Consider the following 24228-nt stretch of genomic DNA (forward strand, 5'->3'; position numbering starts at 1 on the left):
GAAGCCTGATTCTCTGCTTTGACATGCAGACTAATTCTCTGCTGACATGAAGCCAGATTGTCTGTTACGGGACCTCCCATCTCTGCCTGGGTGCTGGGCCTAAATATCTGACAATGGACTGTTGCAGTAGTGGCTGACATGAAGCCTGATTCTCTGCTATGACATGCAGACTGATTCTCTGCTGACATGAAGACAGATTCTCTGTTACGGGACCTCTCTCCTCTGCCTGTGTGCTGGGCCTAAATATATGCCAATGGACTGTTGCAGTGGTGGCTGACGTGAAGCCTGATTCTCTGCTATGACATGCAGGCTGATTCTCTGCTGACATGAAGACAGATTCTCTGTTACGGGACCTCTCTCCTCTGCCTGGGTGCTGGGCCTAAATATATGCCAATGGACTGTTGCAGTGGTGGCTGACGTGAAGCCTGATTCTCTGCTATGACATGCAGACTAATTCTCTGATGACATGAAGCCAGATTCTCTGTTACGGGACCTCCCTCCTCTGCCTGGGTGCTGGGCCTAAATATATGACAATGGACTGTTCCAATGTTGGGTGATGTGAAGCCTGATTCTCTGCTATGACATGCAGACTGATTCTCTGCTGACATGAAGACAGATTCTCTGTTACGGGACCTCTCTCCTCTGCCTGTGTGCTGGGCCTAAATATATGCCAATGGACTGTTCCAATGTTAGGTGTCGTGAAGCCTGATTCTCTTCTATGACATGCAGACTGATTCTCTGCTGACATGAAGCCAGATTCTCTGTTACGGGACCGCTCCCCTCTGTCTGGGTGCCTGCGCCTAAATATATGCCAATGGACTGTTGCAGTGGTGGCTGACGTGAAGCCTGATTCTCTGCTATGGGACCTCTCTCCAATTGATATTGGTTAATTTTTATTTATTTTATTTTTATTTTTATTCATTTCCCTATCTACATTTGTTTGCAGGGGATTTACCTACATGTTGCTGCCTTTTGCAGCCTTCTAGCTCTTTCTTGGGCTATTTTACAGCCTTTTTAGTGCCGAAAAGTTCGGGTCCCCATTGACTTCAATGGGGTTCGGGTTTGGGACGAAGTACGGATCAGGTTCGGCCGAACTTCTCGAACCCGAACATCCAGGTGTCTGCTCAACTCTAATAGGGAGGAATTATTCCACAGTGTTGAAGCAAAACAGGGTTTAGTAGGGGAGTTTACAGCCTGAGTAATAGGAACAATCCTATTACACCTTGCTGCACTTACTGGGGATTCAAATTGCCATTCTCTGCATTTCCAGCAAACCGATATTGTTATTGGGGTGCAAGTGCTGTTTGATACAGCCGTTAACAGGGTTTATTACAAGGAAAGGTCGAGCTACTAGAGGACAGTTAGTAGCTACTGGCCAGCCAAGATGTAGAGGAGACAAGTAGTGATGAGGAGAGTGGCATGGGAGCGGGTGTTGAGAGCGGTCAGGCTACTGACCCAGAGACCGTTGAGGAGGACATCAGTAATGTGCAGACAGTACTCAAAAAAGATTCTGTAGCTGATCGCACTTGGGAGCTGGGTGAATTAGGGACTTAATCATCATCAGGAGAAGAGGGTGGCAGCTTGACTGTGAGACAGCGGCGGAGCCAGCAAGTCGCTAGCGTGGCCGGGAGTCAGCAGGGTCGCAGCAGTGGGAGGTCGGGAGCCAAACGTACCTGGGGTAGACCACCCGCTTTGCAGGAGCCTACCTGCGGAAAGTTGTGATGCAGGGGTTCACGGAATCAGCAATGGTAGCAGTTAGTCAGTGCAGAGTGTTGGGGATAAAATCACCTACTCGGCAGTGTGACAGTTTTTTGTTTAGCCGCCGGAGGAGGTGAACATGGCCATTTGTAGAATCTGTGGGCAGAAGGTGATTTGTGGCCAGGGTGCCAATGTTGGCACCACGGTCCTGCGTCAACATATGCAGCGTCACCATAAAGTTGCCTGGGAGAAATGTGGCTCTGATGTAGTGTTCCAGTCTGCCGCAGCAACTGCTGCATCACCCAGAGGCACGCACCCGATTTCAGGCAGTCAAGGCACCACCACCTCAGCCGAAGGAAGCTGTCTGTCCTTCCCATCTTCTGCTGGTCCTGATGCTCCTGCTCCTCCTCCTCGTCCGTCATTCCGTCAGCAATCGATCACTAAAGCAATTGCCAAGAGACAACAGTATGCGTGCACTCATCCAGCGGAGCAGAAGCTGAATGTGCTCCTGGCTAAGTTGCTGCAGTCCCTCCCTTTCCAGGTGGCTTTCAGAAAACTGATGGCTTGGGCCAAGCAGAGGTGGAGGTTCCCAAGCCATAATTTCTTTGTCAAAAAGGCAGTACCAGCCCTGCTCACATATGTAGAACAGAAGGTGAGCCAGTCCTTGAGCCTGTCGGTGTCTGCCAAAGTGCATGGCAGCGACGACGTGTGAGCTGTAACTACGGTCAGGGACAATACATGTCCGTTACAGCCCACTGGGTGAATGTGGTTCCTGCACAGGCACACCAGCAACTTGGCCAGGTGATGCCGCTTCTGCCTCCACGTTCTCACGCCGTTTGTCCTGCGACAATGTCCTCCGCATCTGTGTCCACATCCTCCACCGTATCCTAAGCCTCCACTGCAGGGACAATTCACATAGCCCTTCCAGCATACCACATGTGCAGGGCATGGTGGTGTCACGCTGTTCTGCACCTCGTTTGCCTGGGCGAATGGAGTCACACATGGAAAAAACTGCTCCATATCCTTCATCAAGAAATTGAATCCTGGCTTTCTCCGAGACTACTCAAAATTTAAACCATGGTGAATGACAACGGGAAGAACATGGTGTCGGAGCTGCATCAAGGAGGGCTGGGTCGTGTACCCTTCATGGCACACGTGTTCAATCTGGTTGTCAAGTGGTTGCTGAAGTCTTCCACCCATCTGCAAGACATCCTAAAAATGGCCAGTAAACTTTGCATGTGTCACAGCTGCCGGTGGGGGAAACCCCCAGCCGTGCGGTGCCGGGAGATGATAGGGTTACCCCTTGGCCGGGACCACAGAGTTAGGGAGCAGGTCACCTCCTATTGCGTCCCTAACGCTGACCCTGTCTCCTATCAGTATGAGCCGACCTTGATGGTAGGAGGACTCATACGCCGGAACCTTACAGTCCCTACGAGCCCTCAAGTCGGCCCTGTACTAGGGGACAGTGTCAGACGCCCTACTCCTCCTAGGCACGGAGGAGCCGGGGTCTCAACGGCCAAGCAACACAGGGGGAACATCAACAGACATATGGAAATGACAGGTAAGTGAGACTAGTCCTGCACTTACCTGCCACAGACACACAAACCTGGAACCCATGAACAAGTGCTGATGTCCACAGCAACATAAAGGACACAGCACACACCAGACATTACACGGGAAACCAGGAAACCATAAGCTGCACTAACAAGATAACCCCACACACACCTAGATAACACCGTGAAACATAGTATTAACTGACAATGGTTTATGACCAGAAGGATGGTCCCCACCAGGCAGATGGAGGAGACAGGAGGCTGCTCCAGCCAGCATGGCTGAGAGCAACCTACTGAGCCCAGCCAGGGACTGAGGCTTTATAGGCCAAGAGGCCCCACCCAACGATCAGCACACACCCAGTGAAGTCACACACACTGGGAAGGGAGTTAACCCTTCCAGCAACACAGAAGGGAAACTCACATAAAGGGGAAAGCACACAACCTCACTCACCTGTGTCCGACGGCAACGGCATGCGTGGCAACCGTGTCCTCCAGAACAGCCAACAGGCCGAGACACTTCCACAGCATGCAAACATCGCCAGACGTTGCCGCGGACCACCGCAGGTGAAGGGAGGAGTCCAGGTGCATATAAAACATCACCTCGTGCACAACAAACAACACAAAGTGCACACAGACATACAAACGGGCATTCACACAAAACCCGTTGCCAAGGGCAACCGCACGCACACTTGTTGTCCGCGGCAACCGCACCTGAGGCAAACAACTAAGTGCCCCAGCTGCGGTTGACAAACTCCCAAACCGCGGGCAACAGCATGCGGCACCCAAGGAGTCACGACCATGACCAAGGGTCGTGACAGCATGCATTTCAGCCACTGGTACACCACAGAGCACATCCTCCTTGAGCTGCAGTGGCAGAACGCCATTCCCCAACATAGGCTGATATGCAACGTTTCCACCCATGGAATTCCACCATCCATATGTTGAACCGACTATATGAACAGAGAAAGGCCATAAACAATTTCTTGATGATCCAAGAGGACAGTAGTACTCCCCTGTGTAACTTTGATGTCAGCCAGTGGCAGCTCATGTGTAACACCTGCCGTTTGCTCAGGCCATTTGAGGAGGCCACGTTATTTGTCAGTCGCCAGGACTACGGAATGAACAACTTCATCCCACTGCTTCATTACAAATGTTGGTAAATCTGGCTGGTCAGGGCACTGGAGACGTGGCACCTAGCTCTCACGGCCACACGAGCCCTGTGAGGGCTGAACTGGAGGAGGAGGACATTGGAGCACAAGCAATGTGTAGAGAATTGGGTGGTTTTTATACACACATGACAGGAGAGGAGGAGCAGGAGCAGCCAGAGGAGCTACAGGGCGTAGAGGAAGACGAGGCAGAGGACCCAGACTCACCATAGCAGTATGCAGTAGCGATGGAGGCAGGGAGTCCCTCCGAGTCACTTGACAAAATGGACCAATGCATGCTCACTTGCTTGCGTAGTGACAGCCAAATTGTCACAATTTGGCAGAAGGATGACTTCTGACTCTCCACATAGTTGGACTCTCACTACCGGTCCAAAATGGGCTGCTATTTTGCCTGTCAGCCTGGCTGACATCATCATTTATTTGACCTTTCTTCTCATCTGTCAGTTGGAAGGAAAAATGAGACACACAAAGGATCCTGTCTATGTAACAGCTGTAAGGCTGTATGGTCCCTATTTTGCATCAGAATTGTCTTATGATTTGACAGCCAAAAGCAGGAGTGGGTACAAAACGCAGATTTTATGACAAGACACGGAGGCGAGTATTGCTTTAACTCTCTTTACTGTTACCATAGCAGCAAAGAATGAACCAATCAATCAAAAGAAGAAACCATTGCAACCAACTCCTCCCCACTATCCCAGTATATAATGTCTCCACACTCTGGGATCATCCTCTTTCTTTGCTGCTACCTTAGCAGATAAGTACCCTTTATTTCAGTATTGTATTTATGAACGCTATTGAACTTATTTTGGTCTTTTTCTGAATTATTCCTTTCACTTTGTGGGCTCTGACCTCCTTAGTTGCCTTGGCAACGTTACCTTATTTATACGGCTTTCTCTTTTTTTTTTTCTGTCTGGCCCTGTTTATTTACCCACTCGGTTGTCCGCGCCTCTTTTGTTGTGGTTTCACTCCCAACACCTTTTTCGCCGCCCCCCCCCCCCTTCTCTCCTACCTCCCGGTTATCCGGTGTCTATCCTTCACACCGCTCTTCGGTCCGCCCGAAGTCTCGCGATCGGCGAGATTTCGGGCGCCATCTTGGTTTCCCTCTTCTGCGCTCGGCCGAAGTCTCGCGATCTCCGAGACTTCGGCCGCCATCTTGCTGGGAGTCGTATCTATCGGCGGCAACTGTACCTCACGTCCCGCCCTCTCTTACGCCCGCGCGATCCCGCGATATCTCGGCGTCCACCACAGTGCTGCGCGCCAACTTCCCCACGAGTCTCCCAGCTCCTCTCGGCACTTGCTGCTTAGTTTACCTCCGGTAAGAGTCTTCCCATTGACGGCCCCCCTGTTTTCTTTATCCAGGCTCTGGCCCTCATTGCTTTTCTTTCTTTTTCTTCCAGGTGTGTCAGTTCTTGTGGTCTGGGGTGACTAACTCCTACCACTTTCAGACATGTCGCGCCGTAGTTCCTCCTCTAGGCAGGATGCCCCTACTACCCCCCCTTTCCCCTCCACTGCCCCCAGCCGCAATGATGACCCTCATGGGCTGCAAAATGCTGCGCTGCAGCAGTCTATCTCGGATGCGATCACGGCTGCTATAGGCTCTATGTCCTCAGCACTCTCGCAATCCATTTCTCAGGCCTTATGCGCACATCCCACTAGGTCCGTTTCGGACCCAGCGTTGGACCTTGCCAGGCCATCTGCCTCCAGAACTGTTAGAACCGATGGTAATCCATCACGTGACCACGCGGTTGTCCCGCGGAAAAGAGCCTGCACGCGACAGGCAGAACGATCTCGCGCATGGAAAACGGCCAGGACTATGCCTGAGCCACGGTCTGATTCCGAAAGGGAATCGAACGAGGAGGCTCAGAACGAGTCACTGTATGACTCTCTAGAGGAGCTTGAGGACGTCGAGGTTGATCCTCTTGACTTATTTCCTGACCCCAGACCGCCCACCCCAGCGGTACCCGCACACGAAAACCAGGTGCTACCGGGCGACCTCCTGGTCGACTCCCTGGGCGCTCCTCTTTTCAATCCGGATGAACTCCATCATCCCCGCTCCGCGGAATGGCTCCCCGCCACTCAGGTGGCACTATACTTGGAAGAAAAAATACGTACTCCTCTAAGCAAGGAGTCCCGCAACAAATTGCGTGCGGAATGCCCCCGCCCTTTAATACCCAATAAGGTGTGTGAGACGCCTACGGTGGACCCGAAGATGGTCCAATTCCTCACCAAGACCAAATTTAACCCAAAGAAAGGCTTGGATTCCGCTCTGCGGGCCGTTCAAGATAAGCTCCTGGACATCACAGGTCCCCTCGCCAGGATCTTCGACATGGCGGAGTCCGCCAAAGCGGAGGGCAGAACTGTTGACCCGGTCGAATTGGCGGGATGGGTCCAGAGGGCCATCTGCATCGCGGGCAACGTAAACACGTCCCTAGCCATAGAACGGCGTAAAGCCATCCTGATGAAGGTGGAGCCAAAGCTCTCCAACCTAGCATTGTCTGAGTCGGGCAAGAACGCCCAGGGTCTTTTGTTTGGAGACTCTTTTATCAAAGAGCTGGGCAGATACGTCGGGGCCTTTACGGCTTTGGACAAAGCCCAAACATCTATGAAACGTGTATTTAACAACCGTTTTTCCAGTAGGGCCGGCAGTTCTAGGGGCCGCCTGTCCGGCCGATCTGATTTCCATTCCCGCGGGACGGGACGAGGCTCCTTCAGTTATCGATCCTCCCTCCAGGATCCCAGGCACCAGCCCTCCTTCTTCCCGTCCAGGGGCGCTTCAGGACGGTCCAGAAGTTACCGAGGAGCTCCCTCCTACCGCCGACCAGTTGGTGAGTGCCCAACCCATTCTACCTTTGCTTTCTTCAACAGGTTGTGTCGGGGGCAGACTCCGTTTCTTTTTCCATGCCTGGTCCGAGATCACCTCAGACCAATGGGTGCTCCAGTCCGTCAGGGGTTTCACCATAGACTTGGTGGCTCCACCAAACCTGCTGCCTGCTCCCCGCCCCATACACCTATCCGGCCCGTTGCTACGACTTTTGCACAGGGAGCTGGTGGAGTTAGTCCACAAAAAGGCAATAGAACCCGCCTCCCCTCACTCCGCCGAGGTGATCAGCGGAATGTTCCTAGTCCGGAAGAAAGGCGGCCAGATGCGCCCCGTTATCAATTTGAAAGCCCTCAATTCACTGGTTCGATACCGACATTTCAAGATGGAAGGCATCCATCTTTTGAGAGACATACTTCTGCCGGGCGATTGGATGGTCAAACTGGACCTCAAAGATGCGTATCTTACGGTTCCGGTGGCTGCGACCTCCAGGGACCTGCTGTGTTTTCCTTGGGGAGACCAGCTTTGGCGTTTCACGTGCCTGCCGTTCGGTCTCTCGTCGGCTCCTTGGTGCTTCACCAAGGTGATGAAACCGGTGGTGTCTTGGCTCCGCAGCAGAGGGGTGCGCATGATAATTTACCTCGACGATATCCTTATCATGGCGCAGAGTCCATCCCTTCTCCGGTCCCATCTTTCCATGACCACCGGCCTCCTTTCCCGGTTGGGGTTCATCTTAAACCACGAGAAGTCTTGCCTCATCCCGGCGACTTCTATGGAATTCCTGGGTTTCAGGGTAGATTCTTTGTCCCTGTCCCTTCACCTCCCTGTATCCAAGGTCCGCTCCATCCGCAAGGAGCTGCGCCATGCGCTTCTTCGACCGCAATTGTCACTGCGGCACTTGGCACGCCTGATTGGTCTCCTGGCGGCCTCTATCCAGGCCATTTTCCCGGCACCCTTACATTATCGGGCTCTCCAGAGACTCAAGATTGCCCATCTTCAGGCGGGGTCCACGTACTCAGACTTGGTCACTCTGGACTCGGAGACGAGGGACGAGTTGCACTGGTGGATCCAGAATCTGTCCGTCTGGAATGGCAAAGCTTTACTGGGCCCTTTGCCAGACCTGGTTATCGAATCCGACGCCAGCTTGCACGGTTGGGGGGCACACTGCAACGGGATTTCCACCGGGGGCCCGTGGTCACCGGAGGAGTCTCGTCTCCATATCAATGGCCTGGAGCTATTGGCAGGGTCTTTGGCGATTCGCAGCTTCGCCAATGGCACAGTCACGACCTGTATCAGACTGCGGATGGACAACATGTCCGCAGTTCGATATGTCAACGGGATGGGCGGCACGCGCTCTTCGGTTCTGACGTACCTGGCGCAGGACTTTTGGGAGTTCTGCCTCTCCAGGGGTATCGTAGTGATTGCGGAACATCTTCCTGGACTCCGCAATGTGGTGGCGGATTGGAATTCACGCTACTTTTCGGATTCCAGCGACTGGAAGCTAGACGAGGAGGTGTTCCTAGCTTTGTCATCACGTTGGGGTCCTCCTTCGGTGGATTTATTCGCGAACCGCTTGAACGCCCAGACCTCCAGGTTCTTCAGTTGGCGACCGGATCCATTGGCGGAGGCGGTAGACGCTTTTCTTCAGCAGTGGGGGAGTACGCTGATGTATGCGTTCCCTCCGTTTGCGTTGATTCCCAGGGTTCTCCTTCAGGTTCAACACCAGCGGGCCGAGTTGATCCTCGTCATTCCTCTCTGGCGGTCTCAGCCATGGTTCCCGATAGTTCTAGACCTGTTGGTGGACACTCCGCTTCTCCTCCCGGACCTCCCATGTCTCTTGAGAGACCCTTTGGGGGAGTCCCATCCCCTCATCCAGTCACGTTTACTCCGCCTTCTCGCTTGCAGAATCTCGGGTGTCCCAACGCGCTGTCTGGGGTTTCGGAAACGACTGTTTTCCTATTGGAAAACGCATGGGCCCCGGGTACCAGACGTGCTTACCGAGCCGCCTGGGACTCTTGGGCTCGCTGGTGCGGAGAGCGGGATCTGGATCCCATTCGAGCACCTGTGATGTCGGTTCTGTCATTTTTGTCCTCCTTATACGATTCCGGTAAGGCCTATCGTACGATTAATTTGTATAGGTCGGCCATATCGTCACGCCACGGGGGTTTTGAGGGTTGTCCTGCGGGACAACATCCTCTTGTGTGTCGCTTGTTAAAGGGCTCTCGTCTGTCTCGCCCCCCCAGGCCTCGTTTTTCTGCTACTTGGGATGTTAGTTTAGTCTTGAACTTTCTGCTTTCTTGGTCTTCTAATGATCAGTTATCTCTACGACACTTATCAGCTAAGTTGGTTACGCTCTTATGCCTCATTTCTTGTAAACGGGTGTCCGACGTCCGGGCCCTGGATTTCGATGCGCGATCCTTTACTCCGGATGGGGTTCTGTTTAACATTTCGAGACGCACTAAGACTAACATTCGCTCGGTTTCCTACCCAGCTTTCCGACAGTCGCCTCTGTTATGTCCGGTTGCATGCCTTCAGGAGTATGAGTCTCGGACCGTTTCCTTACGTGTCTCTACGTCTCCTAATTTGTTTATTTCTTTTCGGAGGCCCTATGCCCCCGTCTCTAGTGTTACCCTTTCTCGATGGGTCAAAGAGATTTTGGGTCTGGCAGGGGTGGACACCGCTATTTTTACGGCTCATTCGGTGCGCAGTGCTTCAGCTACATCCATGTCGGTCGCGGGGGCCCGTCTGGAAGATGTGATGCGCCTAGCGGATTGGTCCAGAGTATCCACCTTCCGTGAATTTTACTTTCATCCCGAATCGCATGCTTTTCATTCGGTCATTTCTCAGCTTTGAACTTGCAATAGGAGCCTCCGTGTCTTGTCATAAAATTTCATGATTTTCCTATTCCATGACGTAAAGTCATGATTTTATTAAAGACACGGAGGCGAGTATTGCCCTCCCTTCCCACCCCTTTGTTGGTGATTAGTGACGCTATTGTATTTGTTTCGTTTACACACATTATTGTATGTCAAGTTAGGATTGCATTCCTGGATGTGAATGTTCTTATTTCGTGCCATGATCATGCGATGTTACCTCGTTCTTTGTTTCATCCTGCAGGTTGAACGGTCACTCTTCTGGAGTTCCTGGTCCAGTTGGCGCTGTTGCCGCTTACGTGTTCGGTGAAGTCCGGGTTTCCCGGTCGGTTTCGGTTCCGGGATGTTGGTTTGGTTCGGGAAGAGCCGGTTTCCGGTGAAGTCTGCGGTCGGTGTAGCCGCTGAAAGAAAGAGGATGATCCCAGAGTGTGGAGACATTATATACTGGGATAGTGGGGAGGAGTTGGTTGCTATGGTTTCTTCTTTTGATTGATTGGTTCATTCTTTGCTGCTATGGTAACAGTAAAGAGAGTTAAAGCAATACTCGCCTCCGTGTCTTTAATAAAATCATGACTTTACGTCATGGAATAGGAAAATCATGAAATTTTTGGATCCACTCCTGATTTTTGGGGCTTTAGCAATACTGACCAAATGCTGAATGAGTGGAGGCGGATGCTTCACAGACAGGATTCGTTTTTTGGGGGTTATTGTTCTGATGGATCAGAGGAAGGGCAAAATAATCAGTGATGTCAATACAAACATACTGCTGATACCCACTCCACTCTGTCAGGGGAGCTGTACTTATATAAGCGTTTAATAGAACAGTTTCTGTATAAATCTATGTGGAATCAGTGAATTGGTTTAAAAGGAGTGTGCTCTTTCACGCTATAGTAGGGTCTTGAGCCTCTGCATGGTTCTTTATACCTGGCACTAGCATTGACTTGTAAGGCAGCGTTCACACTTGAGTTATTTGGTCAGTTTTGGCCCTCTAACTGCCCAAATAAGTGAAGTGTACAGTGATTCTAAGAGCGACGCCTGTCATCTACATGTCATACTGACAGTATTATTTCACTACCACAGCAGACTCCCAATGCGTGTTACTGCAAGGCACAGTGTTCTACACTACTATAAAGGCTCTCTGAAGACAGGAAATAGCAGTTTTTTACTGTGATTCTCCACAAATAAATTCAAATCGAACCAAATTTTTGGGGAAAATTTGGCGAACTGGCCCAAATAAGTGAAGTAAGTGTACAGTGATTCTAAGAGTGACGCCTGTCATCTGCATGTCATACTGACTCACAGTATTGTTTCACTACCAGAGCAGACTCCCTATGCATGTTACTGCAAGGCGCAATGTTCTACACCACTATAAAGGCTCTCTGAAGACAGGAAATAGTAGTTTTTTACTGCAATTCTCCACAAATAAATTCAGATCGAACCACATTTTTGGGGAAAATTTGGCAAACTGGCTGAATCTAATTTTTGAGAAATTCGCTCATCTCTAACTTTAACTCAATACAATATTATATTTATAATTGACACTACAGATTCAGCTCATTTTTGGTTAGCTTGCAGCTGCAGAAGGGTAGCACAAGTTAAGGCATACAGGTAGATGACAGGAGTATTTTTACCATTTCAGGCAGTTTAATACCTACAGTAATAGTAGTGGGCATCATGTGATTAATACAGTATATGTTAATGTAATGCCAGAATCACTAACGCACATGTGAAGGCAGCCTAATACAGCACCACATACTGAGCCTAATCATGCACCCCCAATACTGAGACCCTGTGCCCCCCAAAACTATACTGTAGAAACAGATAAACCTCCTGAAAAAACTAGTTACACACAGATAGCTCTCCCTTTAATAATTATTGGAACACAATGCTCTAAAAAAATAACTGCACCCAGCAAATAGTGCCACTGACACTAATAGTTTAACCATAATGGCACCCAAAAATAACTGTGCTAAGCTGATACTGTGCCAAGGTGCCCCAACAGTAATAGTGCTCCCCAAAATCCCAGCAATAGTAATAATTCAGTGCCAGAGTGCACTTAGTAGTAATAGTGCTCCTACAGTGCCCCCAACAGTAATTGTGTCCCAGAAGAAATAATGCTCCCATAGTCACCCAGTTGTAATAAGGTCCCCTTATAATGTGTGCGAAAAAAAAAAAACTCCTCTTAGTTCCCCTTAGTAGAGCCAATGTCCCTAGAGTGCCCTCATGTGATCAAATGACCAGTACTGTGTGCCACTACAAAAAAAAACACTTAGTGCCCCCAGTTGAGCTAAGGTGCCCATAGTGCCCCTATAATTTGTGCCAGTATAAAATACTCCTATATAGTGCCCCCAGAAAATGCTCCCATAGTGCTCCTCCCCTTCATAATGTGCCAGCATAAAATACCCCTATAGACTGTCCCACTTAGATGCCCCCTTAATGTTTCTTTCCCTCCTTCCCCATAGTGGCACCAACATGGGTGCCAGTATTAAATGCCCCTATATAATGCCCCCATAGTGCTCTTCTCCCACTCTCCATAGTGCCCCCCATAATGTATGCATGTATTCTAGTATAAAAGCCCCCGTAGTGTCCCCCCTTAATATTTGCCAGTATATAGGGCCTCCAGTAGATGCCCCCATTGTGATCCTTCCCGCTTCTCCATAGTGCCCCCCATAATGTGCCAGTATATAGAACCACCAGTAGATGCCCAGATAGTGCTCCTCCCCTTCTCTCTATTGCCCCCTATAGTGTGCCAGTATATAGGGGCCTCCAATACATGCCCCCATAGTGCTCTTTCCCCCCTTCTCCATAGTGCACCCCATAATGTGCAAATTTATAGGGGCCCTTAATAGATGCCCCCATAGTGCCCCCCCATAATGTTCCAGTACCCATGGAAGTTTTATTCCATCTGTTCAGCATTGATGGGCCGAAGAGGAGGTAGAGGATGAGGAGATTGAGATTCATCCTCCTGATGACAACAGCAAAGTCTTGTCTGTTGGGACTCTGGCACACATGGCAGACTTTATGTTAGGCTGCCTTTTCTGTGACCCTCGCGATATACGCACTTTGGCCAACACCGATTACTGGTTTTTCACCCTACTGATATAGGGGCCCCCAATAGATGCCCCCAAAGTGCTCCTTGCCCCCTTCTCCATATTGCCCCCTCCATAATATGCCAGTATATAGCGGCCCCCTAATAGATACCCCCAAAGTGCTCCTTGCCCCCTTCTCCATATTGCCCCCCATAATGTGCCAGTATATAGCGGCCCCCTAATAGATGCCCCCATAGTGCCCCACCATAATGTGCCAGTATGAAGAGGACCCTAATAGATGCCCCCATAGTGCCCCCCATAATGTGCCAGTATATAAGGGCCCCCAATAGATGCCCCCATAGTGCCCCCCATAATGTGCCAGTATGTAGAGACCCCCAATAGATGCCCCCATAGTGCCCCCCATAATATGCCAGTATATAGGGGCCCCCAATAGATGCCCCCATAGTGCTCCTTCCCCAACCCCCTTCTTGCCATACTATACAAAAAATTATTAAAACAATAAACATTTTATACTTACCTCCATGACACTCTCAGTGATGCAATGCAGGCCTCTTCCGGCCTCTTCCGGCCTGTGTCCCACTCTGTATGGCTCAGGCAGCGCGATGACGTCATTACACTGCCTGCACCGGCATTAGGCCTGTAGCCTATAAGAGGAACGGACAAGGGAGACGCCTCTCCCCTGCCCCCCACCGTTCACCTGTATCGACGTCCGGAGGACGGCAATACAGATGAATATAGACATGAATATAGACATGAGAGCTTCTACAATGAAAGCGCTCATCTCTCCCTGCTGCTGCCACCGCTGCCGGGCCCCCTAGTGGCCGCAGGCCCTCAGTCCATGACCAGTCCAGCATATTATCTTGCAAAGGAAAGCAACAACGCATATGAGGTAGATTTTCCTCATCTTCAGGAAAAAAATTCCCTTCGACTTCAAATCAGAATAAATCTCTGGATCAACGACCGTTCTCCAGAATTCTAATAACTATAACCTGTAATATTATTATACTCAGGGCCGGCTCCAGGTTCATGTGGACCCTTTGGCGATAAATCCCAATGGGCCCTCTTGAGGCATTTTTTTACATTTATATGTCCCCCTGTGGCTTCCACACAGTATAATGACCCCACTGGCTCCTATACAGTATAATGACCACTAGTGGCCCTTCACACAGTATAATGACCCCCCCAATGCCCCCCACACAGTATAATGACCCCAAGTGGCCCTCTTTTCAGAATAATGACCCAAAGTCACCCCCATTCATAATAATGACCCCCAGTGGCCCCCACACTAGGGGTTATACTGTATGGTGGTCACTGGGGGGTCATTATATTGAACGGGGGCTCTGGGGGTCATTATACTGAATAGAGAGACATTGGGGATCATTATACTAAATGAGGGGCACTGGGGGTCATTACACTGTGTAAGGGGCCCTCACAGTGTAATGACCCCCCAGTGGCCCCCTCACATACTTATCATTGCTTCTCTCCTCCGGCCCGCTGCAGCAGTGAGACACACATCATGATGTCACCGCTGGGCCGGGCCTGGAGGAGAGAAGGAGCTGTGCAGTGATGTAGCTAGAAATGACTGGGCCCCACAGCAAATTTTAGTACTTCCCTAGTTTCCCCCCCCCCCCCCTAGTGGGTTCACATCTGTTTTTCTATCTGTTTGATGTATACAAATGTGCAGCACTCCACGTTTTTGTATCCTGAAGAGTCCAGTAAAAAATGCATACATTAACGTGAATTTATTTTGCAATGGAATTGTATGGTGTACGGACGCCACTGTATGGCATCAGTCTGAGGCATCTGTTGGTATGCATTAAACGGATGGCAAAAATGTGATGTGAACCCAGCCTTAGTGTCAGAATAAGAACCAGTACACAGCGAAGCAGCGGGGCGGAGAGGGGAGGCCGCCATGTACTGAGAGTTCTGCCTGGTCCTGGTTGTCAGGCGTGAGGACTGTGTCACCCAAGGATCATTTATCTATTGGGAAATACTGGGGACAGTATAATACACTAGAATCTATATACTATAAAGATAGTAGCCCTACCCCCAAATAATAATACAATTATAGGGTCATTTATTAAATATAAATATGTCTAGGCGTATTTCTGACACAGATTGTGGTGCAAAGGTCCTTAGCACCGCAAGCTGCAACTTTTCCCCACTCATGCCTGGTCTAAAAAAAAGTGTTGTGGGCAGGGAAAGGGATACAGTTATGGCCATACAGTTATTGGATGCCACTGCCATACAGTGACCAGAAAACACCTCTGTACAGTGACCGGATAAGACCGCCATACAGTGACCGTTTAACACCTCTGTACAGTGACCGAATAACACTGCCATACAGTGACTGGATAAAAGGGTATAAGGGGCACAGAACAGGGAATGACTAGGGGCACTGTACAGGGTGTGGTAAGAGGGCACAATGCAGAGTATAAGGGGGCACAGTACAGAGTGAGGGGCACAGTCACATGACCCTGTGACATTAGAAGGTACTTATGGTGAATGTGGTTAAGACACCACCATAATTAGAGGCAGAGGAGTAAGACAGGGACCCTGGATGGACAGGAGGGGTGGACACAGCAAGTAGGTGGAAGGGGCTCTGAGGGGGCTAATAAATGTGCGCAGAGGTACTGGCACTCACTGTAATGCCGTAGCCATGTTGGCTACTGGCATTACACTGATTGGCTGGTTGGAACGCGTCATTGGGTGCTATATAGCACCCGATGGATGACACGTGTTCGGCTCAGTCTTAGTCAGGGAGAGCTGTGCTGAAGAAGGGACCAATAGTGCATGGAGTGCAATAGTAATATTTTAGAGAAAAAATTTGTTAGAGACCCAAAAGTCCTTTTAAGGACTATTGTTGTATCTGGCTGCAATATATATTATTAGCGCAAAATGCGCTAAATTGAATGCAATTGTTATCGCCGCTTCTGATAGTGACACAACTTTTGCTACATCTTTTATTTTACATTTGCACAGCCTAAATATCTGTGACATTCAGCACAATTGTTTGGCTACTGGAGACAGCGACAATACCAGCGCCACATCTCCTGTATAACGTTTGTGCATCCTAAATATTACTGACATTATTTCAGTGTAATATTTTAATAGCCGCTGGTGACAGCGATATTACTTGCGTTATACCTCCTATATAATGTTTGTGCATCCTAAATATCAGTGACATTAATTCAGTGTCATTTTTTTATTAGCAGCTGGTGACAGCGACATTACTTGCGCTATACCTCCTGCTTAACATGTGCTCATCCTAAAAATATCTGTGGCATTCTGTGTACTTTATTTGCGCATACACTTACAAAACCTGTGCTACTGTACGTCTGACATACTTGCAAGCAAATATACCATTTAATATGCGCAAGGCGAGCAGTAAGGGACGGGGAAGTGCCCGTGCTGCTGATGGTGCATGCTAAGGTCGGGGCCCTGTGTGCAGTGAAACTGTGCCTGCTGCCAGAGCACAAGAAACACACTCATCCACGATACCTAGCTTCATGTCCCAGTTTGCAGGGCGGCGCAAGACACCACTCTCGAAGTCAGACCAGTACAACCAGGTGGTCGGTTGGATTGCAGCAGATAATGCTTCCAGTCGGTTAAGCACCACCCTGTCTTCCACAAAGTCCAGTCTCAGTAGCCAAGAGTCTAGTCAACAGAATCCTCACCCTAATTCTCCTTCCTCCCACCATGGAGAGTCTTGGCAAACAAGTGAATAAGTGGAGAAGAAACCTGGTGGCACAGCTCGACGCTCCCTAATAAATCCCTATATGCCGATCAATTGAGCAGTGATCTCTAGCGCACCACTTGTCAAAACTGGAACTCAGTGGTGCAACGCCTCCAAACAGTCATAGATTCCAAAGTGGAGGAGGATAATAAGGCGGCACTCAACCAGCAGTAGTGTATAAAATGATCCTTTATTTCATCCGGGATACGAGTAACAAATTGCTAGCAGAGTAGACAGGGGCGGACAGCGAGTCTTCCATGCATAGCAGCGACGGCCGTTTCGCGTAACTATGCACCTTTTCAGGCCGCTGATGTAAGCGCGTACAAACACGCTACCTTTTAACAACCCAGGGAACGTATGACAATGCATGACGCCCTATCACCCTTCTGGTGGACAATACAATAAGAGACCAATCGTCTATCATAAAAACAAACAGTGAAACAGCAAGAATATCACAGAAATACACAGAGATCATTGCCATCATTTATTCCAAGTTCACCTAGGGCATTCGAATGCAGAATCCACCTGGCTTCTTTCTGTAACAGTAATCTGTGCCTATCTCCTCCTGCAGGGGGATTGGGAACTAGTTTGATGACAGCAAATTCAAGAGTTCTACAATTTCCATTGTGTATCTCCCTCATATGTTTTATAAATCTGGGGCAGCCCTTAGGGCTCTTTCACATCTGCGTTATAGTCTTCCGGCATAGAGTTCCGTCGTCGGGGCTCTATGCCGGAAGAATACTGATCAGGATTTTCCTAATGCATTCTGAATGGACAGTCCGTCCTTCAGGATGCATCAGGATGTCTTCCGTTCCGGAACGGAACGTTTTTTGGCCGCAGCAAATAGCGCAGCATGCTGCGCTTTTTGCTCCGGCCAAAAATCCGGAACACTTGCCGCAAGGCCGGATCCGGAATGAATGCCCATTGAAAGGCATTGATCTGGATCCGGCCTTAAGCTAAACGTCGTTTCGGCGCATTGCCGGATGCGACGTTTAGCTTTTTCTCAATATTTACCATGGCTGCCGGGACGCTAAAGTCCTGGCAGCCATGGTAAAGTGCAGTGGGGAGCGGGGAGCAGCATACTTACCATCCGTGCGGCTCCCGGGGCGCTCCAGAGTGACGTCAGGGCGCCCCAAGCGCATGGATCACGTGATCACATGGACACGTCATCCATGCGCATGGGGTGCTCTGACGTCACTCTGGAGCGCCCCGGGAGCCGCACGGATGGTAAGTATACCGCTCCCCCGCTCCCCACTACTACTATGGCAACCAGGACTTTAATAGCGTCCTGGGTGCCATAGTAACACTGAAAGCATTTTGAAGACGGATCCGTCTTCAAATGCTTTCAGTACACTTGCGTTTTTCCGGATCCGGCGTGTAATTCCGGCAAGTGGAGTACACGCCGGATCCGGACAACGCAAGTGTGAAAGAGGCCTTACCCGATTGTATAGAGTTTATATGGTCCCTGATTCTATCAAAGAAACAGAAAGTAGGCACGGCGATGGGTACTCCCATCTCATGCACGTTTGCAAATATTTATCTTTCTAGATTGGAGGACAGATGTGTGTTTACCACCACTAATCCTTACTTATGCCATATCAAACTGTTTTTGAGATTTGTCGATGACATCTTTATGATTTGGTCTGGTACCAGAGAACAATGTACAGAGTTTGTTGCCTTCCTTATTGCTAGTAATGATATGGGTATGTTTTTTTACTCTTTCACTAGAATAAAACATCTAAACTAACTATACAGACATGGAGAGCGGCGCCCAGGGATCCCCCTGCAATTACTGTTATACCTGGGCGCCGCTCCGTTCTCCCGGTATAGCCTCCGGTATCTTCATAGTTAGGCTCCACCCAGGGGAACCTGCCGGCATCTCATTCTCCCATGCTGTGAGCTGTGCGCTGCAGTTGGCCAGCGCTGCAGCCTAGGAGAAGGAGACGCCCAAAGGACAAGGGCACAATGTTTTTCAAGGTGAAAGGTCCTCTTTAATACCGTCCCTCAAATCAAGTTCCCTTCACAAGCAGGCTTACATCAACAATGGCAGGTATATTCTTTGCAAGATACTCAGAGGGTAATAATCACACATACTCAGATAGTGGGACACTACAAGGCTGTACCTTCTCAGATATAGAGTACACTGTTCCTTAGAACTCCTGTCTGGTTTCTATCCCAAGGCCCGGACGCCCAAATGCTGGCTTTTATCCTTGGCAAATAATCTTCCTCCCGTATTTATCCTTGCTCTATATTTATGACTCTTCTGCCCTTCAGCTTACTTGAGTTTAGCTGGTACACTGGATCTGCTTGGCTGGTGGGAACTGCAGGTTTCTCCCAGGAGGCACATCTCTTCTACTGGGGTGACTCTTCTGAGCTAACTCTGCCTCTTTATCCTCAGGCAGGCTAGGATTCTTCCACTAGCCTCCTGGTAGCAACTAGAAGCCTGGACTGTCTAGCTGCATGTCAGGAGGAGGCCCTCAGCTTGTCTCTGGCTGGTGCCTTCTCACTTCTGTCTCCACAGACTCCTGACTACAGACTAACTCCTCCCTGTCTGGGCCTGAACATTTATGCTAGGGGCTCCCTATCTCCCTATAGTGTCTAGGATGCTACACTACACTCCAATAGGCCTGCTATACATATCACAGGGGAACAATACATATAAAAGCATATAGAAAATACATTAAAATGGACGGTTAAATATACTGCCACTGTCCCTCAGGAGTAGGAGTACAACGTGGCCCAATTGACCCTTGTGTAGTGCCCACCTTTACCTAGTGGGACACTACAACATGAAGCCTGATTCTCTGCTATGACAGGAAGCCTGAATCTCTGCTATGGGACCTCTCTCCTCTGTCTGGGTGCCAGGGCCTAAAAATATCTGACAATACACTGTTCCAGTTGTGGGTGACATGAAGCCTGATTCTCTGCTATGGGACCTCTCTCCTCTGTCTGGGTGCCGGGGTCTAAAAATATCTGACAGTGGCCTGTTCCAGTGGTGGGTAACATAAAGCCTGATTCTCTGCTATGGGAACTCTTTTTTATTATAAAATTACAAAACGTTACATACAAGTACAGACAAACAAAACTTAAACATAGACAGCATTCCAGCTGCCCCAGCCACATACACACACACATTCATACCTACATATAAAACTACAAACCTACAATCTACAATAAATAACCTACAATAAATAACCTAAAATAAATAAAACTTACCCAGCCGGTTTGGCTGAAATAACCTAACCCAAAGAAATTGAAATAAAACACAGAATAAAATCAAACCCAAACAAAAAAAAATGGCTACTTCACCGTAACTAAACTCTAGGCAACTTGCCCCTAATCAAAAAAAAATAAAAATTTTTAATATAATTTTTTTTTTTTATATATATATAAACAACACTACAAACTACAAACTTACCCTAACCTAACCTGTCCCTAGCCATTCCCTATCCTAAACTAAAACCCCCAGGACTGACCTCCGCCTCTGCATGTCTGCATAGTCCAAGGCCAGCCCTACCTCCACCACCCACATCCAGCCCTCGCCCCATGTCCTCCCATGTCCTCCCATGTCCGCGTAGTCCAGGACTGGATGTAGGCCTCCCCACACTTTGTAAGTAACCCACCCAACCTAACTAACTAACCCCCGCTTACCCTATCCCTCAACATAATATACACAATATATACAACATACAATAAACATTACTATAATCACACATAACCACTCCCGAAGGACCAAGTTCAGCCTTTGCAAGCCTTTCAAAACCATACACTTTATCCAAAACAAAAATCTAGGGTGAGAGTATCAGCCCACCATCAGGAAGAGTACTACTAGGCTATGGTACACTAAAAGCAAAACCTCTCCAGAGGAGAGAGGCCCTGCTGGTACTCAGTCTTTCCTCCTCGAGAGAATGTACCTTCACCAGGCCCCCAGAATGTTCCTACACACCTCATCCACTGGGAGGACTTTCTGCCTTGTTGAAACTAAACACAGTGCGTTCCACGTGTAGTACCTAACCACTATGCTGACTAAAAAACATGTGCACAGGTCCCTTCTGCCCAGGTCTCTGAGCACTCCATAGGCCCACTCCGCATAGGAGAGGCTGGCTAGCCTAGGCCAGCCAATGGAAGCTCCCACCCGTTTGTACACCTCTGTATTAAAGGGACACTGAAGCAGGAAGTGCTCCATACTTTCCAGTATGGAGCCGCACTCCTCCCGGGGACAACCCCTTTCATCAGAGTTCCTGTACTTCAGATTGTCCCTTACATACAGCCTCCCGTGAAAGCAGCGCCAAGCCAAGTCCCAAAACTTCAAGGGGATCCTTGAAGAATTTAGCAACTGTAACCCCTTGTCTAGATCCCGGCTTGGGCAATCCTTGAGGGCCAGGGGCTTCTGGAAGTGGGACAACAAGACCCTCTCGTCAAGGGACTTCCTTGACAGAGTCCTGATTTTCCCTACCTCCAAACCCCACCAGCGGATTACCTTCAGAATCGGGGTGACGCAAGATATCCGTGAGGCGTACACAAGTCCTTCACTTGCCCTCCTGTCTCCCATTCCTGGAAGAAAGGCCGAAACCACCCCCGGCAGGAGACTACCCACGGAGAAGCCCTCTCCATCCAGAGGTTCTCCAGATTTACTTTAACAAATATGTTTACAACAAACACCACGGGGTTGACCATAGATAACCCCCCTAGTCTCCTTGTGCGGTAAGTCACCTCCCTCTTGATCAGGTCCAGTCTAAGAGCTGGAAGAACAGACTGTAAACCCGAGTCCAGAGAGGCTCTGGCAAGATATACACACTGCCCAAATAGATAAGCAAAGGGAGCAGGAAAGCCTTGATCAGGTGCACCCTTTTCCTGAGGGTCAAAGACCAGCCCTTCCACTGGTCGACCTTCTGAGCGGCGATCTTAAGCCTATAGTCCCAATTTTGAGTGGGATATTCCCCATGACCGAAATGGATGCCTAGGACTTTGGCTGACGACTGGGGCCCTGGGAGGGTGTCCGGGAGATCAAAAGCTGGATCACCCCCTCCCAGCCAGAGACTCTTACACTTATCCCGGTTGATCATGGACCCGGATGCCTCAGAGTAGCGATCCACCTCAGAGATCACGTATTCCGCCTCCTCTTTCAAGGACACGAAAATGGTGACATCATCGGCGTACGCTACTGTCCTCAGAGTGGCTTCCGGCGCCGCCCGATCCATCCCGACTCCCGCCAACGGTCCACGACTGACCCTCTTAAGAAAGGGATCAATCGCGAACACGTATAAAAGCGGGCTCAAAGGACAACCCTGGCGAACGCCGGACCCAACCTCAAAAGGGCAGCCAGACCAACTGTCCACAAGCGGGAAACTCTCTGCCCGTGCATACAAGATCTTTAACCAATCGACAAACCCCCCCCCGGCAGGCCATACTTCAAAAGGACCGACAAGAGGTACTCGTGGTTCACCCGATCAAACGCCTTTGCTTGATCTAAGAAAAGCATGTACCCCCTCCTGCTCTACTCTGTTCCACTGCCTCTCAGACACCGAGTGCAGCACTAAAAGTGCTGCGGCCTGGAACTGAGCAATGCTGAGCCATCGAAAGAAGTTGAGGCGCAAATTTCACCAGCCTGTTAAACAGTATCTTGGCCAGAATCTTTCTGTCCATATTGAGAAGTGCTATGGGACGCCAGTTCTCAATACGGCTCGGATCTTTACCCTTTGATAGAAGGATCAGGGCTGACCTCCTCATTGACCGAGGCAGAGTGCCCGAGGATAGACACTCATTGAATACCTCAGTCAAGAGGGGACATAAAGAGTCCTTAAAGGTCTTATAAAACTCGGATGTTAAGCCATCCGGGCCTGGCAACTTCTTCAGAGCTAACCCTTCCACCGCCAGGATAACTTCCTCCTTCCTGATCTCTCCCACCAAAACGTCAAAAGAGAGGTGAGCTTCTGACTCAGGTGTGATTTCAGCCAGGAAAGCCGACATCTTGTCCCGATCCAGATCTCTCTTTCCCAAGAGGCACGAGTAAAAGGATCTGACGACTTCCAGGATCCCTGATCTGGACCTGTTCAGAGATCCCGTACTATCAACCAGTCCTGTTATTAACTTACTCTTCACTGACATCTTACAGTTTCTGTAGGGGTCGGGCGAGCGGTACCTCCCGAAGTCCCTCTCAAAAACTAAAGATGTGTGCCTATCATACTGGCACCTCTTGAGCAAAGATTTCACTCTGGAGATATCCTCGCGGCTACCTCCAGTCGAGACCAGACCTTCGAGTTTCCTCCTCAGACTCTGATACAGGCGGTACCTGTCCAGAGACCTGAGGCTCGAGAGCTGGCAGAAGAACTTTGCAGCCCGGTCTTTGAATACCTCCCACCACTCTGACTTAGTGTCACAGAGATCCAGCAAAGCTACCTGACTCTGAAGAAAGTCCTCAAAGGATTGTCTCATTTCTGCTTCCTCCAGGACTCCCGCATTCAGCTTCCAGTAACCTCTTCCCATTTGGGGGGGTTCTGAAATATATGAGTAAACATAATCAGACAGTGGTCGGAGAATTCTACCTCTACAACCCTTAAGGGCGAGAAGGTAGCCTCCTCCTTAAAAAAAATCCTATCTATTCTAGACCTAATCTTATTACCTCTGTAGAAAGTGAAACCACCGTGGTCTGGGGTGTGCCTAATGTGGACATCCACCAGACGAGCCTCACTAGCTATACTGTTCAAAGCTATACTATCATAAGTCAGCCGGTCTCTGGTGCCTCCCCTATCCTGGGACCTTATGACAGTGTTAAAGTCCCCACCAAAGACCACTTGTCGGCTCGTAAAAAGGAAATGCTTGATCCTCATAAAGAAACATTTCCTGCCCCACCTGGACTGGGGCCCGTAGATATTGATCAGGCACAGTTCCTGTCCCTTCATGAGGATATCCAAGATCAAACACCTCCCCATTTCTAGTTCAACCACCCATCTGCATTCTACCGGTATGGTGAAAAGAACCGCCACTCCGTTATACGGCTCAGCCGCAAGAGACCAGAAGGAGGGCCCAGATCTCCACTCCCTCTTCGCTTTATGGACTTCTGCCAAGTTTGACAGTCTGGTCTCTTGCAAAAATAAAACATCAGCTTCAACTCGGCTGAAAAAATCAAAGGCTGTGTAATGAGCCGCATCAGATTTAATGCTGGCGACATTAATGGTCGCCAGCGTCAGCTGAGTGGGTACCGCCATACTTGGTGTTTAAGCTAGATGTCCTCCTTCCTTCCCAACCTTCCTACCCCTCCCGGGGCTATCCTCTAAAGCGGCACGCCCTCTTTTGAGGGAGACGGTGGTGTCCATTCCATCTGTCACCACTGC

Source organism: Bufo gargarizans, chromosome 3, assembly GCF_014858855.1.
Source record: "Bufo gargarizans isolate SCDJY-AF-19 chromosome 3, ASM1485885v1, whole genome shotgun sequence".
Taxonomy (NCBI): Eukaryota; Metazoa; Chordata; class Amphibia; order Anura; family Bufonidae; genus Bufo; species Bufo gargarizans.